The sequence below is a fragment of the Diadema antillarum genome, unplaced genomic scaffold (assembly GCF_040938485.1).
Source record: "Diadema antillarum isolate AM-2024a unplaced genomic scaffold, OU_Dant_1.0 scf00000003, whole genome shotgun sequence".
NCBI classification, from domain to species: domain Eukaryota; kingdom Metazoa; phylum Echinodermata; class Echinoidea; order Diadematoida; family Diadematidae; genus Diadema; species Diadema antillarum.
In genome coordinates, this window is record NW_027270892.1 from 3,970,353 (window position 1) to 3,977,693 (window position 7,341).

The window sequence follows — 7,341 nt, forward strand, 5'->3', positions numbered from 1 at the left end:
TTGCAGAAAATTTTCTAAGCGAGTTGCCAGCTTGCAACAAGCATGCATGCTAGTAACTAGCTTGCTACAAGCTAGAAACGAGCGTGCAAGTCCCGAAATATGTAAATTAGGGTTATATTTCATCCAAAGAGCAATCGAGAATTTGGTTTCTTCGGGTGCTTGCAAGCTTACAAGCATGCAAGTGGCTCCATGTAGTGACAAATCTTGCAAGCCTGAAAGCTTACACTACAGTTAATATTAAGATAGCTTGAAAGCATGCGGCAAACATTTTTTGATAGCTTGCAGGCATGCAGATAACATTTTTGATAGCTTGCAAGCTTGCCAGTTTGCAGCATTGGTCTTCGCAAGCATGCAACAGGACATGCCCAAATTTTAAGCTAGTTATAAGCAAATATTTAGCAAGTATGTTCTGTTCGCTAGCTTATGATTGCTTATTAAGCGAGCCGCCAGCTAGTCGCTCGCTTGCAGCATGCATAAGTTTCTGCAGGAGTATAGTGGAACAATGTTCAATCTTTTTTGTCCAGTTATTTACAGATTTCCAGTGTGTTTTACTTTCATTTCATTTATGAAGTCTAATTTTACAAGTGTGTTAAGTTCCCACTTTAAAAAAAGCAATGTGCCCTACCTCCACATCCCAATACCCATACCCAATTTCAATAACGAAATATCCCTATTCCGCACACAACATAGGCCTACAGATTGTTGTCTCTGGAATGTACTGGAATGTATCCAAAAAAGTGATAATGATAAAAGGCGACAGGCCATAATTTTATTAGGATCTCTTTGTTTTACCTTGTTTTTTGATATCTCAGCCATTTCGAAACCTATTTTCGTAAAATAAACTTTTGATACCCCTAAGAATTGCACGCTCTGTGACATCTCATAGAGTGGTTTCTGAATATCTCGCAAAACGTTAAAAGCTAAATCCTCGCTTCGACCAGAACTGTACACACCCATTAAGATAAAGTATTTTTGAATAGATATTTAAGGAGTGTACACAGCCTTATACCCTTACAGAAAATTTTGTAAGCGAGTTGCTAGCTTGCAACAAGCATGCATGCTAGTAACTAGCTTGCTGCAAGCTAGAAACTAGCGTGCAGTCCCAAAATATGTAAATTAGGAGAAGATTTCATCCAAAGAGCAATCGAGAATTTGGTTTCTTTGCCTGCTTGAAAGCATGCATGTGGTTCCTTTTATTGGTAAAGCTTGCAAAACTGAAAACTTTAATTTTAACCCAAACTTACCAGAGCTATTTTGAGAGCTTAAAGTCCTGGAGCCATTTGTCCCCCCCCCCCCCCACCCCCAGGAGTTTTATAGTTGAGTCTTTTTCAGTAATTGTAAAAGTTCTGTAAAATGAGGTGTGTGGAAAGGAGGCATTTTGTTTTGAAATAATGAACTACATACTTTTCGGTGTCTGTCTTATTTGGTAATTACGGTCCTTCTTTTAACAGAAAATGTATCCACTCAACACCCCTAATGCAGGATCATGTCCCCGGAATGTTAGTATGTTCAACAGTTCATTTCATTATATATTATATCCTCAACAGAAGTACAAGGTAACAGTCCGTAGCTGCGCACAGACGACATTTCTCATCATGATTCGAACCAAGAATGCCCGGAGACGGTGCGCAGCTCCGGACTTCTACCACCTTTTACTTCTATAGTGTAGATCATATAACAAATGTGACTGTTAAACACACCACACTGTACATTCTGAGGAAATGACCCTGTACGAGGGGTGTAAAGTGGAGACTTGATATAATCATTTAATCTAACAGACATAGAAAATGTAGTCTCACATTCTTAACAAAATGTCCCCTTTCATCACACCTGATAACAGGACGGTGTATACATTCCAGAGACAACACGCTGTATGCAGTGTTTAGAGTGGGGACATTTGTTTTTTAAAGTGGGAACTTAATAAAATTATTGAATAAAAAAAATGATCACATCATCTACATATCATGGAGTGTTCATGAGCCAGATTTGATGAAAACCCATGAAGACATTCTTTATATATCATAGTAATGATATAACTGTGTGAACGGACGTACGGACAACCCGAAAACATGACACCCGGCACCCTTTGGGGTGGAGGCATAAAAAATATATAATTAATGGTACAATGATTCAACCTAATGTCAAACTTACTGCGAATCTGATGAGGAAATACCCATCGTGTTTCATCATCTTCGTACTTGATGAAGAACCGACCTGAAAAAAAACAAAAAACATTCATTTCTATTCATCCAATATGAATCAATGCTAATCATTGATGCATCCAGCATGTGCTCGCAATTACTGATGACAAGTGAAATGTACATGAAATATTTTTTGTGGATGTAAAATTTTTACATTTCAATTTAGTAAACAAACTAGAAATGTCGCTATGGCGACTGCTATGCCTCCGCCCTAATGCATGATTCTCCTAATAGGTCCAGATAGTACATGTGGACAATGTGTGATTACATTTTCACAAAATTGGCAAAATATTAAAACGACAAGTTTGTCACAAATGTGTTAAATGTTCACCTTCCTTGAATAGGAGAGCATGTATTTGGGAGTTAAGGACTTTAACTTGACTTTGACCCATTCATATGTTTATGCATTGAGTTATTTTCAAGGTATGGAGAAAAAGTGCAATTTCTGTATTGAATAGTAAATTGTTACCATTTTCATCTGGCCTTTGACCCTAAAATTCATAAAATAATCACTGTCAGGCAGAACATGCATAAATATGTAGTATGTTTCAAGATAACTTGAGCCACTTCCGAGATACACATGGAGGAAAAGCTTAGTTCAGCACTTTCACTTGCTCTTTGACCTTTTGACCTTTGAGGTAAAAACAAAAGGAAAAAAACTCTTTCCAAAGAATCTCTATTACGTTATGCATGCATACACCAAGTGTAAAAAAAAAAAAAATCCTGCCAGCATTGCATAAACATGACGGAAATAGTAAAATTTTGAAGTGTTTCCCTTTTCCTTTGACCCCTGACATTTGACCCCATGAACCCTAAATTTTCTAGATAATCACTGCCAGTCAGTACATGTATATATACTATGTTCCATGAGGATACCTTGAACAATTTCCAAGGTACAGAGAAAAAAGGTGAAGTTTTAATATCTTTACTTGACCTTTTGACCTTTGACCTTTGACCTCATGACCCAAACTTTCACCAGAGAATCTTAATTGGGTAGTACATGGATACACTAAGTTTCAAGAAAATATCTTCAGGCATTGCATAGATATGGTGGAAATAGTGAAATTTTATGTATTTGACCTTGACCTTTTGACCTTTGACCTTGAGCATGTGCACCCAAAAGTTGATAGGCACAACTTCACCCCCTAATACACATACATGCCAAGATTCATTAGGATACCTCAAAAGGTTTTGATAGTTACCCTGTCCACAAAATTCATTACGGACGGACGGAAGGATGGACGGACGGAAGGACGGACGGACGGACAACCCGAAAACATAATGCCTCCGGCACCACTTCGTGGCGGAGGCATAAAAATACCTAGATATACAGGGTGGCCCAGAAAGAATGGATTAGCAAAAATTTTGTGTTTCGTTTTATCAGACAATGAATATTGCTCTGAAGAATGGTAAACCATTATCGTTTATTTAGCTAGGGACCTACAATCTGCACAAAAAATCTGATAAATCATAAAGTTTCCTTGCTGCAGCACAAAGTAAAAATTACACCGGTCCGTTCTTTCTGGGCCATCCTGTATATATATATATACACAAGAGCCCGGGGGGCACGACGCTCACCCGAGTATCGCAGTCAATACACTTGATGCAATTTCCCAGTACATTAAGGCCCTAATTGAAACAAGAAAGAATAATTATTACAAACTTTGCCAGTACTCCTCATTCCCTTTAAGATACCCCAAAGATACACAACCCAAGTACCTTGTTTGAAGTCAACTACAGTAGCAGGATACCATGATCCATTCGGCGGCCACAATGCACGAACTTCAGTACCTCGAGGAAACTGCAAGTACATAGAAATGGGACATATAAACTAGAAAAATGATTTTCATTTTTGCCTTAAAATTCAATTTGTTAAAATACAAACTCAATATTACCCTCAAATAATTCAATTAACACATTTTGTTACATAGTGCCTCAATTTGTGAACACTTAAAGATTTTCCCTCGTTTGACTACTGCCACTGTGCTACAATTACGGTGGTGTCCCACCATAAATACAAAATTCAGAGCTGCTAATTTTTAGTGAGAGAATGCATGATTGTTACTTTGCTGCTTCTTTTTCCTGTTTATTCATCCAATCCTGACACTGTATATAACCATGTATACACGTCTGCCAGCTCAGTTCTATCTTTATAGATCGATCAGTCACAGTGGTTGTAATTACCTAAACGGTACATTTATATAGCTATGATATGGTCAAACAGCAGTTGCTGACTATGTAGCTTGAAGACGTCTGGTAAGGACAAAAAAGACAGAAACTCTTACAATTTGCAACATAAACCGTGACATCAGTTAAGTTTTGATGGAGGGGCAATGAGAGGTTTACTTGCCGTTACCATTGTTTGGCCTTGGGGCTCTTCTTGATTGCCGGAGGCGGATGTCAGTAAACTAACTTTAATACTCATCTGCAATTTCTGTGGGACCAAGCCTAGCTATAGTCTAGACATATTTTCAGTAGGGTCCTATAGGGAATTTTCTATACAACCTTTTAACCAATTTAAAAGCACAATCAATTGCAATAGCTTCCTGTATGACTAATCACTAGAGTCAGATTCAGGATTCAAAAAATTTTGTTTGATAAAAAACAAAGAAAATCTGTAGATCTAGATCTACAGTATGTCTATATTCTATATTCATGAATAGTATAGTATACATACAACTTCCGAGGTATGTCCATGACTAGTCCTCCGCTTCCTTTGTCGCGTACTCATAACTGTCTCACAATCATTGAAGATCTGTAGGTACAGAAAACACAAGTGAGGAAATGTACATTTATTAGTTTGGCACTTGTAAAGTTGTCTTTTAATTGGTTTCATCTTCAAATGCCATTCAATTTTCTTGATAACACAGTCGCTAGAACTGTGTATAGCAGCAGTGAATTATGGGTGCAAGACAGCATAAATAGGTCTACTAATGACAATTTTATTTTCTAATATTTAATAAGCAAGTAGACTTTATAAATAAGACTCATGTTGTCATGGTATTTACATCTAGAGGTACAGATGTACCATGATCCGACCACTTAAAAGTTAAAGCACAGTCATGAAAATGAAACCACTGATATTGTTTTGCACAAACATTTTTCATATGAAAATAAAGTCTTAAAGGTAGGGAATCCCATTTGCATGCCTTAAATGAAGAGTTGTAGGCCTATAAATACAGTGGTATGTTGAAGAGAGTATCATTTTAGAAACTCCCATAAAGTATTGAAAGTGGAAGGTAACATCTAGTACATTTTTATTGACCGTTAGATTTTGAATTGAATTTTTTTCGGGGCTCACCGTAAATTCCAGTACATTACTAGGCTACCTTTGCAGAACCATGCACTGCATGTGTGTCCATCATGTATATTTTGTGAAGAAAGTTCATCAAAACTTACAAACATTTCTATATACATTCTTGCCACACACTCTATATGTTATTACATCAGCTCTTATACTTTTAGATTTGTGTTTATAGATTTAAAAAAAAAATACAGAAGACTGCAACAAAAAGGCTTAAGTGTGACTGACACACAGAACTATTGAGCAGTTGAGTTTTGTGCATTATTCAAATTGTAGATAACTGTTGACTTCCAAATTTCTCAGCAGTGGCCTAAACAAGTCCCCTGAGGTTCATATCTAATGTTTTGCTGCATTTTGGGAGGTCTCTAAAAGGTATCCCCTACCTTTAAAGAGCATATTCCAATCATTATATTATCACAATCATGTTTAATAAAGATATTTTTCGATTTGACATTTGTACTCTAAAGTTGTAATGGACCTACGATTCGATCACGCGTGTTGAGTCAATGCAAGTTTCGAGCCGCAGCGCAGAGCGCGCCACGAGGCCCAGTACTAAAGTAGTAAAACGGCGGATGCTCACGCGAGCGAGAATTTGGTTTCTTTGCCTGCTTGAAAGCATGCATGTGGTTCCTTTTATTGGTAAAGCTTGCAAAACTGAAAACTTTAATTTTAACCCAAACTTACCAGAGCTATTTTGAGAGCTTAAAGTCCTGGAGCCATTTGTCCCCCCCCCCCAGGAGTTTTATAGTTGAGTCTTTTTCAACTAGAAATGTCGCTACAGCGACTGGTTATACCCCCGCCAAACAACATTTCATAAGCTTTGGTCAAAAAACTGAGGAAGTAGTTAAATCCGCAAGATCTTTCCTTGATCTTCTGCCATTAATATGCCGTTACCACGGCAACGTACTTTCGGGTACTGTCGAAAAATGCGTCTTGCACATCTACAACCAAAGGCACACATCTGTACCAAGTTTCATGGAAATTGGGCAAAAACTGAGGAAGTAGTTTGCAACACAAAATTTTCCATCATTTTGGCTCATAATATGTGAGCTGTTACCATGGCAACATACTTTTTGTCACTGTCAAGAAATGTGTCATGCTGACCTATATCCTAAGACAAACATTCAATATGAATTCCATGAGAATTGGAAGAACACTGATGAAGCAGTTTTGCCATGAAGCATTTTGCCCTATATTTTACCAACATGCCGTTACCATGGCAACGCACTTTTTGCCACTGCGGAAATATGTGTCTTGCACATTAACATATTCAGATGAACATCTGTACCTAATTTCATAAAAATTGATCAAAAACTGTGGGAGGAGTTCGCGACGCAAGATTTGTACCCATTTTTGCCCATAATATGCCGTTACCATGGCAACGTACTTTTTGGTACTGTCAAAAAATAGGTCTTGCACATCTACAACCCAAGGCACACATCTGTGCCAAGTTTTATGGGAATCGGTTGAAAACTGAGGAAGTAGTTCGCGACGCAAGATTTGCAACGGACCGACCGCCCGACCGCCCGACCGACCGCCCGACCGACCGCCCGACCGACCGTCCGCTGATTCCTATATACCCCCTTCAAACTTCGTTTGGCGGGGGTATAATAATTGTAAAAGTTCTGTAAAATGAGGTGTGTGGAAAGGAGGCATTTTGTTTTGAAATAATGAACTACATACTTTTCGGTGTCTGTCTTATTTGGTAATTACGGTCCTTCTTTTAACAGAAAATGTATCCACTCAACACCCCTAATGCAGGATCACGTCCCCGGAATGTTAGTATGTTCAACAGTTCATTTCATTATATATTATATCCTCAACAGAAGTACAAGG

At 38.0% G+C, this 7,341-nt stretch overlaps 1 long non-coding RNA gene across 1 annotated transcript; it reads right to left on the bottom strand.

The window, feature by feature from the left end:
• Positions 1–2,151: 2,151 nt before the first annotated feature.
• Positions 2,152–5,100, bottom strand: LOC139740085 (uncharacterized). The gene is made up of 3 exons (XR_011711545.1): positions 4,879–5,100; positions 3,921–4,002; positions 2,152–2,214 (listed from the first exon to the last, which is right to left on the bottom strand). It is a non-coding gene; the product is annotated as an uncharacterized lncRNA (long non-coding RNA).
• Between the last annotated feature and the right edge of the window lie 2,241 nt (positions 5,101–7,341).